General features: G+C 42.2%; 1 non-coding gene across 1 annotated transcript; it reads left to right on the top strand.

Moving 5' to 3' along the window:
• The first annotated feature begins 4,942 nt into the window (after window positions 1–4,942).
• On the top strand, window positions 4,943–5,014 carry trnad-guc (transfer RNA aspartic acid (anticodon GUC)). The gene has a single exon. It is a non-coding gene; the product is annotated as a tRNA-Asp (tRNA).
• Window positions 5,015–18,261: the final 13,247 nt, after the last annotated feature.

Here is an 18,261-nt window from a genome sequence, read left to right as displayed (position 1 = left end):
TCTAAGTGCTTTCTTGTAACATATCAAGCTATCCTTCCAGGCTAGGTGAAAGTCTTCACAGTTTTATCAGATAAACACCGACTATAATAGAATTTCTGTCCAGAATTGGTGTAATTAGTAATTGTAAATTCAAATGTAATTAAAAAATGGTCAGACAGAAGAGGGTTCTGTGGAAATTTTATTACATTATCAATTTCTCTGCCATATGTCAAAACAAGATCAAGAGTGTGATGTAAGCAGTGAGTGGGTTTATTCAATCAATCGCGTCTATTATTGATTTGAAAGCTGAACCAAGGCTGTCGTTGGCAACATCTACATGAATGTTGAAATCACCCACTATAATGATTTTATCTGTCCTAAGAACTAGTTGTGATAGAAATTCAGAGAATTCAGATAAATTCTGAGTAAGGGGCAGGCGGACGACATATGATAACTAGATGAATTGGTTTATGTGATTTCAGGCTTGGATGGATGAGGCTCATTATAAGATTTTTTAATGAAGTTACATTATGATCACTCTACTCAACTTTTGAAAATAATTGGCGAAAAATAATCTATTGCATTAACCAGGAATCGGACCCAGGCCTCCCGCGCGGCCTTCGAGAAAAGTTTAGCTAAACCGACCTAAACGCCTTTTAACATGCATTTCAATGATAGTGCTGAACCACAGTGTGGATGTAATATTCTTTTGGCCACTCTTCCGGCTGTGGCGCTGTTCCGACTTTTTCTATAGACTCGCGGTCCTCCGATATTTTTTTTTTTTACTTCAGGCAAACCTCTAACGGCAGACGGTCATAAAAGCGTGCATATTCACTGTCTATTGTTGATGTCATTACGTGTTCTTACAGGGGCTGTGCATCATTCAAACATTCAAGTCATTTTCATTCGTCAAAGGTAAAACACGTTGTTTTATTTTCATAAAAGTTAGCCTGCTTTCTGATAACATTAGTTCGCTGCTGCTGCTAATTCGCTTGGTTGATGCGATAGAACTGCCCGGAATTAAGTTTGGGGTAATTATGGACTAAATAATGAATGAACATCATGCTATTTGTTGAGATTGTGTGTGGTTTTTAGGTTGTTGCTTAATATTATATATTCGTCAGCGCGGTATTGACAGTAATGTCATGTCAGCAGTTGCTTAGCACCACTCGCAGGGTAACGCAGAAGATTTGTGGTGAAATAACACGTCAAAGTATGAATGGACATGATCGTTTTATATAGTTATATGCATAGTTTTCATGACGTGACGTTAAATAGTCTTGTCAGTCCGTTTATATCAATCTTTTGTTGATAAGTTAACTATAGCCTACCTCAGCATTGCTCACTTGCTAAGAGACTGACGCTACAAACGTGTGTTGAAATTACGTGATAACATGATTGTATTTCATATTTTTGTGTATCTGGTTTTGATGTTGTGATGTTAACTCATCTTTACACCATGGATCTGTTACTCCTAAGATGTCTGACTAGTTAGGCTACATATTGCATCAACTAAAACAGCTGTACTACTAAGGGATTGATACCATCTCTTTTTTAAAAATACAAATGTGATATTAATATGTTCAAATTCATTTGGCAGAACTAGTAGTGCCAGAGTAGACTTTCAGACAAGCAGTAGAGGTCTGCCTACCGTATTAATCAAGTGTAATAAGACTTTGATCTAGGCATTCACTTCTCCTACCCCCCCCCTCTCTCACACACACATAACTGCTCTCCAACTCCTGCTGCAAAGACCGTCCCACCCCCCTGTTGTTTTCGCAACTATTTCACTGCGCGCCCACACACACACACACACACTGTGAGTAGATAAGGATCAGAGAGGTGTGATAAACTATTGTCTTGACCCTATGAACTATTTCACTGCAAGCCCCCCCACACACACACGCACACACTGTACTTCCTCCCAGACTCAGAGGTGTGAGAAACTATTGTCTTTACCCTCTGAACTATTTGACTGAAGTTCATAGAAGATAACCCAAACTTATGTTTTTACTTTATGGTAGGTCAAGATGCAGAGGGTGGTGTTCTTCCCAGGTAAGCTCAGTGTTGTGTTCCGCAAGGGACCAGGTGGATTTCTCTTACAGGAACCCTCTGCAGAAGCCAGACAGATCAAGGATGACCCCACTCGTCAGGACAGGTCTGCCCTGAGAGAGGACCTCGTGCGGCAGAATGCCCTGGCTGCAGTTCGTCAGAGAGGGGGTGATGCCTCAGACAGGACGGAGGTGCTAGGAGACTACATCCTTCAGTTTGGCATGTATAAAGGGAAGGCTTTCAGGTGGCTTTTGGAGAATGATGTTGGCTCTACATGTTACCTTGTCAAGGATATGCGTAAGGAGGAGGCTGCAGGTCGTTTCAGGCCCGAGGGGCATAGCAAGGATAGTCTACTGTCCTTTGTGAATTATGCTCTGAGTTTTGCTGAGATCCAGTCTCTCCTCGCCTACGAGGCCAGGGGAGAGGGTGTGGTGACAGCCACATCAGAGGACGACCAGCTGGTTGGCTTTGGCGACAGGGCCAAGAGCACCTGGAAGGAGGAAGAGACAAGACCCACAACCAGACCCACAACCACAACCAGACCCACAACCACACCCACAACCAACAGTCCGCCTCTGCAGATTCTGCCGCTTGGAACTGAAACAGGGACCAAACAGCCCTCACATTCACACGGGCTTCCCTGGAGTGGCAGGGAAATACATTTATTGCCCATCAAAGGTGTACTCTTTGTACAGAGATAAGGGCATGGCCAAGGAGATGAGCTGGCCCGAGTTTCAGCAGTCTCCTTTCTATGAGGCTGAGAGACAAAGAACTGTGGAAGAAAGGAAGAAATGATTTCCCTGTATACCCATTGTTTGTACCCATTTTATTTGATTTTATTTCATTATTTTATTTCATTATTGTTTATTTAATTATTGTTCTTAATGTTTCTTATTTGACTTGTGTATATGTCTCTAGACGTACAGGTTCTTTGTCTGTGTATATGTAAATAGACTACAAATTAATAGTTGTAAAACAAAGTGTACATATATTGTTTTTCTTTTCTTTTTTTCTTTTATTTATGTGTGAATGCATGAAAATGTACACACCAGAAACTAGTTTGGTTTGTTTGTTGTGTTCTTTTTTTTTTATTTCTTTCTTTATTTTACAAATGTCTGAATGTATGAATGTGTGAAAGGTATATATGCCAGTATGTAGAAACTTGATCTTTTGTGCATAGTTTGGACTGTTTTGTTGTACAGATGTACTTAGTGCTCTGTTGTTAACAATCGTTTGGATGTAAATAAGTCAATGCTTCCGTCTAGTCTTCTGTATGAAAGTAAATAGATTGTAAACATGAAAAGGTTCATATGTTATTGGGTTATTATGTTAATTGTTCTGCATGGTTATATGTCTATAGATCATAGGTTCTTTAGACTTCTGTTGAGCTGAATATAGCTGTATAGTTTTTTCTTTTACTTATATTTTTTACTTACTTTAACATTATTGCATGACCAGAAACACCAGTTTTCTACTTGTCATATTAACTAGCACTGTATCTATCACTGTATACTCCCCCTCCCTATGTATGTACTGTGTCATTGTCATATCTAATTGTTGTCTTAAATTATCTATATTATTTCTAAAACTTTACTTACAGTCCAATTATTTCATTTGTCATATATACATTATTTCACATGTTCATAAATAAAACTGGAACTTTCTTGGAAATATTGCACACTGCCTTTTTGTCCTGCTTAAATAAAAACAATATAGTGGTCATAGTAGTCATGAGTCATAAGAATTAATTGTTAATCTCCACGTATTTTCAATGCTTTTTACTCAGAAATATCACGTTCAATAACACCGCGATCGGGATGCGAACCCCGTCTTTTGGGGAATCGGAAATAAATAAATAAATGAACGGACCCAGAGAGAATGCTTCGATCCTATTGGCTTGCTGGACTGGTCCAGTATTCTCGACTGGCCCCCGCGTGTCAGGCGAGAATTCTACCACTGAACCACCAATGCATATTTTGTAGGAAATATCACCTTTTTTCGTACAGTTTGTCTGAAACTTTTCCGACTCAGATAGAAAAAGAGGTTCCTGCAATTCCTGTTATGTTCGACAGATACTGACACCCGCTTCTTGGCGTGAGTGGCCAACTGTGCCAGGTCAGATAGGAAAACGATTTGAAACTTTTTTCTTGAAATTTCTCCATTGTAATAATAAGATAGTAAAGAGAACCTTTTCATATTTTGAAAAATTTTAAATGTTAATCTTTTATGTGGCAATGACATTGACTTGAAACTGAGAGCAGGCACTGCAAGTCAGAACTGTTCATCAATAGGCAACACAAGCACAGCATTCTGTTTACAGGGTATATCTTAGAGGCTCATAGAATCAAAACACTAACTCAATCATTGTCTGCCAGACGATTCTGACCTGACTGACCTGACCTGACACTGGTGAATACACCATAACCACCCATATATATATATATATATATATATATATATATATATATAAGGTGAAGAGTATAGGTCCAAGGACAGAAACTTGAGGAACTCCATGACTAACTTGCATGTGCATGGAGGGGTCATTGTTGACGTTAACAAACTGAAATCTATCTGATAAATCTGATTCAAACCAGTCTAGTGCAGTTCCTCTGAATTTATAAAAAGGTCAGTTCAGGAAAATCAATAAAAGAAAATTGGTTCAAACATAAATCTGGTTCTATGGTTTCAGGACCAGACAATGTATCTATGTATGTGCTATTCGTGGGGAGGAGGTGGTGGATTTTGTTTGCATGGGTTCAGACCTTCTCTTTATCGTCTTGCAAATAATCTATTGTCTTTGTCAATTAAGCCCATGCATTGCATTGACGCATAGTTACATTTTGGGGGAGGTGCATGTCAGGTTAGGGCATAAGGCTCTGTCTTGACATGGTTGAATAGGGCAATGCACCAATCCTCGTTAGTATAGTGGACAGTATCTCCGCCTGTCACGCGGAAGACCGGGGTTCGATTCCCCGACGGGGAGGAACATTTTTCTTTCATTCCTGGCGTTGACTAGTGTCCCCATCTTGTTATGACGTTGTTATTAATTATTTCATTCATTCATCTAGTACATTCGTTCTTTCATTCATGTCCCATGGAAATAGCATTAACTTTATAACCTTACCGTAACATTTTTTCGTGGTGTTGCTAAGTTAAGCTCACGCTACTTTATACTGTATGTGCAGCAGGAACAGAAAAGCACAGATATCGATGTTATTCAGGAAAATTTTTCTTTACATAAAATGTTGAGAATTTGCTGTGAAAGTGAAATAAATAAAAAACCTGAATCCACACCTGCATGGTGTTTCGAAAGTTGAGTAGAGTGATTGAAATGTCAACATGTCCTTCTGGAATTAGTTTATTTGTGTAACAGACAATGAAAACCATTTGAAACTTTATTCTTGGAATATCATCCAGTGTATTTCCACCACGCGTGGGGCAGCTGACGTGTTGATAGTATTTCGGCAGGACTTTCTTCATGTTGGTGCTGTTAAAATCCCCGGCCACAATAAAGGCAGCCTCCGGCCTTGAAGTCTCTGTCCTTTCGATAACTCCATACAGCTCCTCCAGCGCTGTGTTGTTGTCAGCGTGCGCCGGCACATACACTGCTGTTAGAACTACAGATGTAAACTCCCTCGGCAGGTAAAAAGGCCGGCATCTGATCATGATGTGCTCTAAGCTGGGAGAACAGTCCGAAGAAATGATCTCCACACCTGAGCACCAGTTGTTGTTAATCATAAAGCAGACACCCCCTCCCTTACTCTTCCCTGAGTTTATTGTCCGGTCCTGGCGATGAATGGAGAAGCCGTGCGGGACAATGGCGGCGTCCTGGATTGAGGGGTCAAGCCAAGTCTCAGTGTAAACCATAACGTTACAGTTCTTAATGTCCCGTTGAAACGCCATCCTGCTTCGGAGTTCATCCAGCTTATTATCCAGGGATTGGACATTTGCCAGAATTAAGCTCGGTAGAGGAGAACGGTTTTCGTGTTTCCTCAGCCTGACTAGGACCCTCGCCCGGGATCCTCGCTGTCTTTGTCTCCTGCGCCACGCAGGTAAAGCGTCAACAGGTAACCACGGATACTCGCCATTATTGTTGTTTGCTGGTCGTGGTGGTTTTTTGCTGTTTGCCAGCGACCTGATGAGTTAAAGTTGTTCTCTATCATATTGAATGATAGGGCTCGCTTGGGCGGTTTGAATGCTGCAAAAAAAGTAAAAAATAGACAGAAAAAGTACAACATAATAACACTAGAAAGTTGGTGAGGAGCTCGAGACACGGCAGCCATCCTCGGAGCCAGTGTTTTTTCAAAAGACTAACTCACAACCATTTTCTGCCAGACGATTCTGACCTGACCCTGTTGGAAAAGAATTGAGACAGAAGAAGTTTTTTCTGCCCAGTTTTGAGCTGAGGACCTTTCACGTGTTAAGAAAACTGATAAACAGTGAATCCCCAGGGCCTGACACTGGTAAATACACCATAACCACCAAGCGGTTTTCTGAGGGGAGCCAAATCTCATTGCCAAGAATTTGCTACTAGGAGTCCTTTGAGATTTCAGAGGAGAGATTCAAAACTGCATGAGTGTTAGGAAATTGTTGTTATCGAGGAACCACTATTACAACATTCATGGTGGTCACTGTACAAAGACAACACAACCAATGACTTATCTTTAACAGAACAGCGCCACCCTAGTCTCCATATGGTTGATTTTGGTAATGCACCAATCCTCGTTAGTATAATTCAATTCAATTCAATTTATTTGTATAGCGCCAAATCATAATATACATTATCTCAAGGCTCTTTACATTACCTTAAAATCAAAATATAGAGAAACCCAACAGTTCCCACAATGAGCAGCACTTTGGAGACTGTGGAGGAAAAAGTCCCTCATTAACAGAGAGAAACCTCTAGAACCAGACTCAATGTGGGCGGTCATCTGCCTCAACTCAGACTATACTCCACCATAAACTCAAATCAGTTTTCTGAGGGGAGCAAAATCTCATTGCAAATAAATCCACTGTCTTGTACAAACGGAATTTCCAAACTTGCTCTACCAGAGTAAAATTAAGATATTGAGACTTTTCTGGAGAATGTGGGCATCGATCCATGATGTACCACAGAAGACCTGTTTACCAAGGAGAATTAGCTCAAATGGTAGAGCGCTCGCTTTGCACTATTGAACTGTCAGTTCCTCTTTGTGGGTGACATCCAATCTCTTGTACCTCAACGTAAAACGTCTCAGTATCAGAATCATCTCAGTATGCCTCTGCACACATGTGTGCATAGGCTTGCTTTGGTTTCTTGAAAACAGGTCACTTCTCTTTCTAGATCCTCCTTTAGGTTCTAACATAGTAGTGGGAGAATTCAGCTATTTCACCTCTGTGGCCCTTTGCCTATCCTGAGATTGCTTGTGACCCTAATGCGTCACACCATAGCAGGGTGGGTCAAGGGCTTACACGTATCATCAGCTATTCACACCTGTACTCAAGAAGCTCCAACACTCCACTGGTTGGTGGGAGGTTAAACAATCTGCATGTTTAACACAACAACTCTGAGGATAGGTGAAGATCCTAGAGTGGTAAAATACCCAAAACCTCCCACAAGACTATTAGAACTAAAGAAGCCTCTTGGGTGGTAAGCACAGCAGCAGGGTCCAAATGTGTGATGTATGAACGATAATGCCAAGTGTACAGTTAAGTTGTGAGTGTCACAAGTTTACCTGGGCGTTTTCACTGAAACAATAACACATGGTGAGTGGTTCGCAGACTTCACAGTCATCAGAACATAAAGGTGATAATGCTCCTCAGCCAGATCAGTGGCATAGTGGGTAGCGTCACCACCTTTAAGTGAGACGTTTTTATGTGGAGCACAGCGTATATCTACTCCCATGGTGGGATTTTACTCACATTTATATTTAGCCCCACAACTAAGTGGTTTTGTCTGAAGACGATCCTGACACGAAATAGCACTTTTATTTTGAATGATGTTTCCTGAAACGTCCTCAATTGCCTACTACACCACATTGTTGGTGAAACTTCAAAGCACGTAGTCCTCTTACAGAAGAGAAGAAATACACAACACTTTGTTCGACAATGAAGACGTTTAGTTCGTTTTCCAAATTTGCCTCGTCACACGTGTCATGTTCACACTCAACACAGTTCAGACAGATCATCTGTGGATGACACACAGATAAACAACACTGGCAATACAGAAACTACGAAAAACAAACACCGTTTTCTGATGAGCGTTTGGGTTGTTTTCATTCTCCGAGGACTGAACCTCATGGTCGAGAACATCGAGCACATCTTTTAAGATCACGTCGGCTGACTTTAACCAGCAGCGAGAGTCGTAGGACACATGAAGCTAAACACATCCAACAAAAGCACGATCATCAACTCTACTCACACAAACACCGCGCGAGCTTTCACCTTGTTGTTCATGTGAGGCATGTTTTCATGTGACAGGTGTTTGGTGTGTGCGCATTGTAAATGATCACCAGCGTCATACAAAGGCACTTTGCGTGGAGCTGGCCACGTGTGTGTATTCTTCATAACTCCATGTGTCTCCAATGAACGATAGATATAGATTAATAAATGTGTATGCTTCAAATGCAGAATGTGAAAGAAAGATATTTTTTAAAGAACTTGAAAAATGGTGCAATGAAAGAACTGTAGCCTACTGATGGGTGATTTAAATGTAGCACTGACATATCAAAAAATAATGTGTTCAGAAATGATGTCAGCAGAAAGATTCTGAAAAATGTCATGACCCAAACAAATTTAATAGACATTTCTAATGTGTTTAACAAAGGTAGCAACATTTTCTCAATATAAAATATTAGCCAGGGTGTTAGCAAATAGAATAAAGACAGTAATAGGTACGGTGGTGGGAAACACACAGGCTTACAGCATACCAGGAAGGGACATAGCAGACACAACGTGGACAACTCATGCTGCCAGATACTACAGAGAAAGCCTCACTTATATGATACATCAGAAAAAGGGGTTTAGAATGGTTGGTTTATTTGTCCATCCAATGTCTATATTGCTAAACCTTCAGGGTTGCCATTCCCAGTTGACATTAGAGGCAGGGTACATCTTGAACAGTTTGCCAGCAGGGTAACAAACAACTAGAAAATCTCTCCTGCCGAGACATTTTGAATGGGTGCCTTTTGGACGCCGCTCCTCCGCACAGAGACACATATTATCCAAGTTCACATGAAATCCAATTTCAGAGAGACATTATGTTTAAGAGAGAGAGAGAGAGAGAGAGAGAGAGATGGTGAGAGCGAAAGACATTTCCAAAAGCTGCTTGATTTTATAATCATGCATGATCCAGGTCGGTGACAGAGTGACTTGACCAATTTCAGAGAGAAACTCCTATCACCATCCATGGCATTTAATCTTAAAAATTCAGCCTCTTTCAGGCTTCCTGGGAACATCCTGTAACTATTTGTGGATTTTATTTTGAAAATCCAGACTCCTTCGGGCTTCCTGGTAAGGTCTTGTCATCATCCAGGACTTTTATTTTGAAATACCAGCATCTTTTAGGCTTCCTGGAAACATTCAGTAACTATTTGGGCTTTTTATTTTGAAAATCCAGCATCTTTCAGGCTTCCTGGGAACATTCTGTAACTATTTGGGGGTTTTATTTTGAAAATCCACTTTTTTTCCGACTCCCTGGGAACATCCTTTAACCATCTTGGGGTTTTATTTTGAAAATCTAGCATCTTTTAGGCTTCCTCGGAATATTCTGTAACTATTTGGGCGGTTTATTTTGAAAATCTAGCTTTTTAAAATCTTCCTAGGAACATCCTGTAACTATTTGGGAGTTTTATTTTGAAAATCCACTCTTTTTCCGGCTCCCTGGGAACGTCCTGTAACCATCTGGGGGGTCTATTTAGAAAAACCAGGCTTTGTACAGACTTCCTGGTGACATTCTATTACAATGAGGGAGGGTTGTTTATTTTTATTTTCAAAATAAAGGCTCATTATATGTTTGCTGGTAACATTCTATTATTCAGACCACCCCTCAAACAAATGCTTCTAACTCAAAATCTATAACTCCTATCTGAGAAATAGACACATTGTGAGAATCCTAAGACTTTGACCGACGTCCACATATGTTTTTATTTAATAAGAGTTAAGAAATGAGACCGTGAGAGTGAGTTAGAAATTTAGTTTTCTCATCAGGAATCATTTTTTAAAGCCCATCCACCTTATTATTTTACTTACAAAAACGTACAAATTAATTACATTGCGTTGAGGAATGTCCAGTCACAGGTGACTAGGGGTGAAAAGGTATACCTTATTTCGGTATACCACGGTGGTGTAAAAACACATTGGTGACACCGCAAGATTTCCAAGCTCACGGTGACGGTAATTTATTTTATACGAGTAGGGAACTCACAAATAAAACATTTCACTTCACGTTCACATTAAGATCAGTGGTGGTCAGTCGTCACTCTGTCACATTATAATCTAATTTTACAGCTGCAGCAGTAGATTGAAAAAGCGTTTCCTACCTGTGTATATTCCATTCAGTTCAGGGCAGGCTGCATGGTCAGGGTCTTTTAGTTGGTTCAGTGACAGTCCAATCAAAAAGGTAGTTTTGGTAAACACACGCGAGACCCACATGAAAAAAGCATGGCTTGATGATGGCAGACTTCGAACCAGAGGCAGATTTACCTGCGGGCCCGGTTGACCCGGTGTGCCCTACTTCACCACCTCTTTATCCTCCGGCCAAGCGACTCCGTTCATTTGTTTGGGAGTTATTTAGCTACCCAAAACAACCGGATGGATCCATAAAGGACGACCGAGAGCCTACTTACAAACTATGCAACAAGAAAGTAGTTGCAAGATTGGCGAATACATCTAACATGACGTCCCATCTCCGCGAGTGGCATAAAAAAGAATATGCACAGCTTAAGTCCAACCAGGTAAAATGAATCATTATAAATCCCACTGTAGCCGGTCTACGATGTTTCATTCAAAGAGCATTGTTATTGTTGTTGTACGTCACGTTCATTCTCCGTGGAACGGCATGGTCTTGTTGTCTACAAATCTACAAGGCAACTCTACGTCGCTTTGCAACGCTTTGCAACGCTTTGCAATGCTTTGTCGAATACGGCCAGTGACCGTATTCGACCAACACTCACAAAGCACTGCTCAATAGCCATGAATCTGTGAGTGAAATTAAAATATGAAACCTTTAATGGCAGTGTAAAATCACATTGAACACATGAAAAACACGCAACAATCCAATGCTTAATCACAGAATGTCGGTGCCTGTGTTATCAAGATTATAAGATTTCACACTATGACCTTACTGACACATAGACTTATATTTTGTTGATGCTTATGTACTTTTACTAATTTAAACGATCTACATTTCATTAATTCCCTCAAGCATATCACACATTATCTAATGAATCTGAAATCCTTGATTGATTTTCTTCATTTGGTCAAGAGACCAACCTCAGTCTCAGACAGTGATCACTGTAGCTATCAGTGCAACATGTGTATAGTAGCTGCCTAGCTCAGGATTCGTGTATGCTCCGCAATGATGTGCATCATATAGAAGTAAACCTGATAAACCCCCAGGGGCCGCCATGTTGTGCAGTCGCCATGGAAACGGTTGCTTCTTGAAAATCTTCTTTGATGATTGATGTGGGGGCAACCATCAAAGGGGTTGCTGGCCTGCAAATCCTTATCAAATCCAATCAAAGAACCAAAAACTGTAGACATTAAAGGATATTTCTTTGGTCCTCTTAACTACCAAACGTATTTTGAAAAATTTGAAATGTTAATCTTTTATGTGGCAATGACATTGACTTGAAACTGAGAGCAGGCACTGCAAGTCAGAACTGTTCATCAATAGGCAACACAAGCACAGCATTCTGTTTACAGGGTATATCTTAGAGGCTCATAGAATCAAAACACTAACTCAATCATTGTCTGCCAGACGATTCTGACCTGACTGACCTGACCTGACACTGGTGAATACACCATAACCACCCATATATATATATATATATATATATATATATATATATATATATAAGGTGAAGAGTATAGGTCCAAGGACAGAAACTTGAGGAACTCCATGACTAACTTGCATGTGCATGGAGGGGTCATTGTTGACGTTAACAAACTGAAATCTATCTGATAAATATGATTCAAACCAGTCTAGTGCAGTTCCTCTGAATTTATAATAAGGTCAGTTCAGGAAAATCAATAGAAGAAAATTGGTTCAAACATAAATCTGGTTCTATGGTTTCAGGACCAGACAATGTATCTATGTATGTGCTATTCGTGGGGAGGAGGTGGTGGATTTTGTTTGCATGGGTTCAGACCTTCTCTTTATTGTCTTGCAAATAATCTATTGTCTTTGTCAATTAAGCCCATGCATTGCATTGACGCATAGTTACATTTTGGGGGAGGTGCATGTCAGGTTAGGGCATAAGGCTCAGTCTGCACATGGTTGAATAGGGCAATGCACCAATCCTCGTTAGTATAGTGGACAGTATCTCCGCCTGTCACGCGGGGGCCAGTCGCGTATAGCCGTAGAGGACTGACAGCCAATCAGATTGCAGCATGCTGTGTCCCGTCTCTCTGGTGCTGCTGAACGCGCTGCAGAAGCCTTGTAAGACAGGGGAGTGGGTTTGATTCCCACTAGAAGCAAATATAGTTTATGTTTTCTTGATTTGATCAAATGTTTTGAACTTTATACAATTAAAATGGTATTTAATTCTATTTCATCTGTTTGTTGGGCTCCTTTCCATTCTATGGTACACTTGTTTAATTCATTAAATACTTAATACAGTTCTGACGCAAGGCTAACATGCTCACAAAAATAATAACACAAATAAAACACAAACTAAATATATATAAATGGCAGCGTAATGTTAAACATAACAGTTATCAATTCCTTAGTTTGGAATGAAATTGAAATAAAACACAAAGTCAAATGTGTTCTGGCTTTTATAGTTTTTATTCTTTATACAGAATTGACAATTAAAATAAACATAAACATAAACAACTGTCATTGTCATTTTTTTGCACCATCCATCTATTTCGTTCAGCCTCAAACCATTGGGAAGCTTGGAACTCGCTCCAGGTCATCTCCTTGACCATGCCCTGTGCCTTGAAGAAAGAGAAAACTCTGGAGGGGCAGTAGATATATTTCCCTTGTACTCCAGGGAAGCAGGTGTGGACGTGAGGGCTGTTAGGGCCCTGCTTTAGAGGCTGGTGACAAAACCTGCACAGGCGACCAGATGGCAGAGGCTCTGTGGCGCTTCTTTTTTTCCTCTCTGACCCTTTTGCACTCTGCAGCCCTCTTCTTGGCAGCATCAAGTTCCCGCTGGAAATATGTAGAAGCAGCAAAGTCTTGGAATGACATTCTGGATTCTTTGAGCCCTTCCTCGGCATACATCTTGAAGACTCTTGTGGAGCAGTAAAAATAATTAGCAGATGGCGATTGATAGTAAAAATGAACAGAAGAGCCATCGCCAAGGAAGCGGGACTTTGGCTGGCCACAGGCTAAGCAGTTCCTGGTCAATTTCCTCTGCGTCTGCGGCTGCTGCTGTTGTTGTTGCTGCTGCTGTTGTTGTTGTTGTTGTTGTTGTTGTTGTTGTTGTTGCTGCTACTGCTGCTGTAGAACCACTGCCACAATCCTTGCCACTGCAGCCCTGGTAAGTGTGTCATCCTGAGTGAGACCAACGGGGGGAGGGTTGATAGGGGCAGGGGGTAAAATTGCGACGGGCACACTGACTGTCTGGCTGCCTGTAGTCAAACTGTGCCACAACTTCCTTGTATCTGATGCCCTCTCTGAGCTGGTGTTGAGACAGGAGCTGGTGTTTTTTAATTTGGCAACATGTTTCACATATCTTGATATATGTTGCCACGTGGTGGGATGGAGGAGACTGTTGGGGTCCCTGCACCCCCTCTGCACCATGGCAGCATAGTCCACATCCACTCGCCTCAGAATGTCTTTAGCTCCCTGGTGCTTTATCAGCAGTTCATCAATGGCGGTCCTCATGGGTTCTGTCCACCGACTGTGGTCAAGAACCTGGATGAGGCCACCTGTTTTAACAGGTCCAGTGCGTTTGGCCCTTGGAGAGGAGGATACGGGTAAAGGCGTAACCCCTGGCAGGTCTGTAAAAATAAAGAATACGTTGAAAGTGTTGCTCTTTTGCTACAATTCAGGTGATTCATATTGTGAAAAACTTTAATTGAATAAAATTGTTATGCAACTGCATCATTAAATGAAATCTGTGAAACAAAGTGGGATATGAGGCATCGCAGATGAGTAATTTGAATTACCTGTACCTGAACTTTTGTAATGACAAAATCTGAAATCTGAGAAGAATCTGAAAGAAATATTTACATGCACAGAAAGTGCAGCTGGATACCCATCACCTCAGCCTCCTCTTCTAAACATGTAGAAGAACCTATGTTTGCTTTAAAAAACTCAAAATATGATTTTTTTTTTTTCATTTTGGGCTACTGTAAAAACATGTGCGTGTAAAATGTAGCCGGCATCGAGAGAGGAGACTCCTGATGTAAATTCAAAGGATACATTCTGAGGTATTTTAAATAATAATTCTTATACTTGGGTCAACATCCATCCATCTATCAGCAATAAAAGTCATTACAGTTTAATAACTTATATTCTATCACTGCCAAAAGAAACAGAAATATTTCCACCTAAATCTTTCATGCAAAGAATTCACACAATGATGGTATAAACAATTAACAGCTTCAGTAAAACACAGTAAGAAAAGTTGTGAATCTAGAGAAAAGAGTGAAAGGTTCTGGATAAGTGTCAGTGAGAGACTAAAAAGGCCTCCAGATATGTACAGACTGTAAGAGGTCAGGATGTAAAAACCCACATACAGTATGTAACACCACTGTACTAAGACACCTCCACCAATACCACTGAGAAACATGGAATGACAACTTGAAGAAAATAGCTTGACTTACAATTGAGTTGTGTTGATCAAACTTGATGATAACGTCTAAAAAAAAACTTGATACTGTACTTTACTGTTGCCGCCGATGCTCTTCTTTGAATACAGAGGTGTGAAAACGGGGAAACAGCGCCAATAAAATACACTTGGTACACAAGTGGCCAAAAATATATTACATCCGTAGCGTTAAGAGACTACCATAGAGAATGAATGAGAAAAGTTAAGGAGCAGGGGTTTCCGGTTCCGCTGTCGAAACGGGGAAACAGCGCCCCCAAATTACACTCAGTGGCCAAAAATATATTACATCCGTAGCGTTAAGAGTTAAGGAGCAGGGTTTCCGGTTCCGCTGTCGAAACGGGGAAACAGCGCCCCCAAATTACACTCAGTGGCCAAAAATATATTACATCCGTAGTGTTAAGCACTACCATAGAGAATGAATGGGGAAAGTTAAGAGAATTAAGGCTTACTATACACGGCCCGGGCGCGGGAGACCGGGGTTCGATTCCCCGATGGGGAGAAGCATTCTTCTTGACACTCTTCAACATCCCCCCAGAGAAGCTGCGCTCCTCTGAATTCATTGACCCACCGGTCCGGGAATCAACTCGATCTTGTCTTCACAAGGTCCTGTAGTACCTCGGCACTCTCTGTTACCCCACTCACTGTGTCTGACCACCACACTGTCACTTTCTCTCTCCCCTTAAAATTCACCACCTCCCACGCCCCCAGACCTCACACGGTCAACACCCGCCGCAATCTGAAATCCCTCTCTCCCTCTGCTCTCGCCTCTACTGTTCTTTCCTCACTACCATCTACAGACCAATTTTCACTAATATCTACTGAGGAAGCCTGCTCCACTCTGCTATCCTCCCTCTCGAGGACAGAGAGCACCTAAAGAGGTGTCCTCTTTAGATGCTCTCTGTCCTCTCACCTCCCTACCGGCAGGATCATCTCCCCCCTCCCTGGCTGTCTGAATCTCTGCGAACCAATAGATCGGTGCTACGAGCAGCAGAGAGAAAATGGAGAAAATCACATCATCCTGATGACCTTGCCCATTACCACCACCTCCTCTCTGACTTCACCTCAACAGTATCAGCAGCTAAATCTGCCTTCTACCTGTCAACGATCAATTCCTCTGCCTCCAACCCCAGGAAACTATTTTCCTTATTCTCTTCTCTTCTCTTCTCACCCCTCCTACTCCTCCCCCTCCTTCCTTCCTCACTGCTGATGACTTTCCAACTTACTTTACCAAGAAAGTAAAAGACATCAGCTCCTCATTTACTCCTATGCCCATCCAGAAAGCACCTCCCCCAAACCTCACCTCTGATGGCCTTACCTGCTTCAGCCCTCTCTCCTCTGAAGATGTTCTCACGCTAGTGACGTCTAATCGTGCCACCACCTGTTCCCTTGACCCGATTCCCTCCTCCCTTCTCCAAGACATCTCTCACGACACAGCTGACATCCGTAACTACAGACCTGTATCTCTTCTTTCATTCCTCTCTAAAACACTGGAACGTGCAGTCTACAACCAACTGTCCTCCTATCTTTCAGAAAATGACCTCCTTGACCCTAATCAGTCAGGCTTTAGGACTGGTCACTCCACTGAGACGGCCCTCCTCACGGCGACTGAGTCATTCTGTGCCGCCAGAGCCTCGTCCATCTCGTCAGTCCTCATTCTCCTCGGCTTATCCTCTGCGTTTGACAAAGTCAACCACCAAATCCTCCTCTCCACTCTGGCTGAACTTGGCATTGCTGACTCTGCTCTGACCTGGTTCACATCATACCTGACAAATCGCACCTTTCAGGTCACATGAAACGGCACCTTGTCCAATCCCTGCCTTCTGGAAACTGGTGTCCCTCAAAGCTCAGTATTAGGACCACTTCTGTTTTCACTATACACTAGATCACTAGGCTCTGCAATCACATCGCATGGATTCTCTTACCACTGTTATGCAGACGACACCCAACTGTTCCTCTCCTTTCCCACATACTCCTCCAGCACTCACGTTGTGACGTGCATCTCGGAATGTCTGGCAGACATCTCCGCTTGGACAGCTGCGCATCACCTCAAACTCAACCTTAGAAAACTGAACTGCTCTTCATCCCGGGGAAAGACTGCCCTCATATGGACCTGTCAGTCACTGTGGAGGATGTCACGGTATCACTTTCGTCGACGGCAAGGAACCTGGGCGTAATCCTCGACAATGGACTGTCCTGCACCCCCAACATCACTGATGTGGCCCGATCCTGCAGGTTTGCCCTCTACAATATCTGCAGGATCCGGTCTTTCCCTCACAAAAGACACAACACAACTCCTGGTCCAAGTGCTGGTCATCTCCCACCTGGACTATTGCAACTCCCTCTTGGCTGGACTCCCAGCCTCTCCCAAATTCTCCCATGTGACCCCCTCCTCCGTGACCTCCACTGGCTTCCTGTTGGGGCCTGCATCCGATTCAAGATGATGGTGCTGGCCTTCAAGGCGGTCAATGGAACTGCACCCATCTACCTCCAAACACTGGTCAGACCACATGCCCCAGCGAGAGCACTTCGTTCATCAGCTGGCCGACTGGTACCCCCATCGCTGAGAGCAAACAAAGCCCGCTCAGCGAAGTTGCGACTCTTCTCTGTTTTGGCACCTCAGTGGATGAACAAACTCCCGAACAATGTCAGGACAGCGGAATCGCTTACCTTTGTTGGTGAAAACAGACACATAAAGTTGTTGTTGAGATCAATACTCCTGATGCTTCTTCTTCAGTCAGTCCTTGAAGTTAAAAGAGAAATCGAGGAAGAGAACTGGAGATGAAGCTAAAAACAGCCCCAACATGTTCAGTGGCCACGAGGAGCATTACGTCCATAGTAGTTTAGTCCTACCATAGACAATGAATGGGAAAGTGTTCAGGGCCGTTTAGCTAAACTAACCACGGCTGCCGCGCGGGAGGCCCGGGTTCGATTCCCGGCTAATGCAATAGACATTTTTTTGAGACAGAAGTTGTTTCTGCCCAGTTTCAGGCTGAGGACCTTTCACGTGTTAAGAAAAGGTGATAACCACTACACTACAGACACTGACGAACAGTGAATCCCCAGGGCCTGACACTGGTAAATACACCATAACCAACCAGAGTCCCATAAGCCGTTTTCTGAGAGGAGCCAAATCTATTTGCAAAGAATTTGCTACTAGGGGTCCTTTGAGATTTCAGAAGAGAGATTCAAAACTGCGAGTGAGTGATGATTCACATGTATAAAGGAGGTATTGTGGCTGGAGTCTATC

This window comes from Paralichthys olivaceus, chromosome 5, assembly GCF_024713975.1.
Source record: "Paralichthys olivaceus isolate ysfri-2021 chromosome 5, ASM2471397v2, whole genome shotgun sequence".
Lineage (NCBI taxonomy): Eukaryota > Metazoa > Chordata > Actinopteri > Pleuronectiformes > Paralichthyidae > Paralichthys > Paralichthys olivaceus.
Note: the sequence above shows the minus strand (reverse complement) of the source record. Positions and strands in the feature narration are given on the sequence as shown.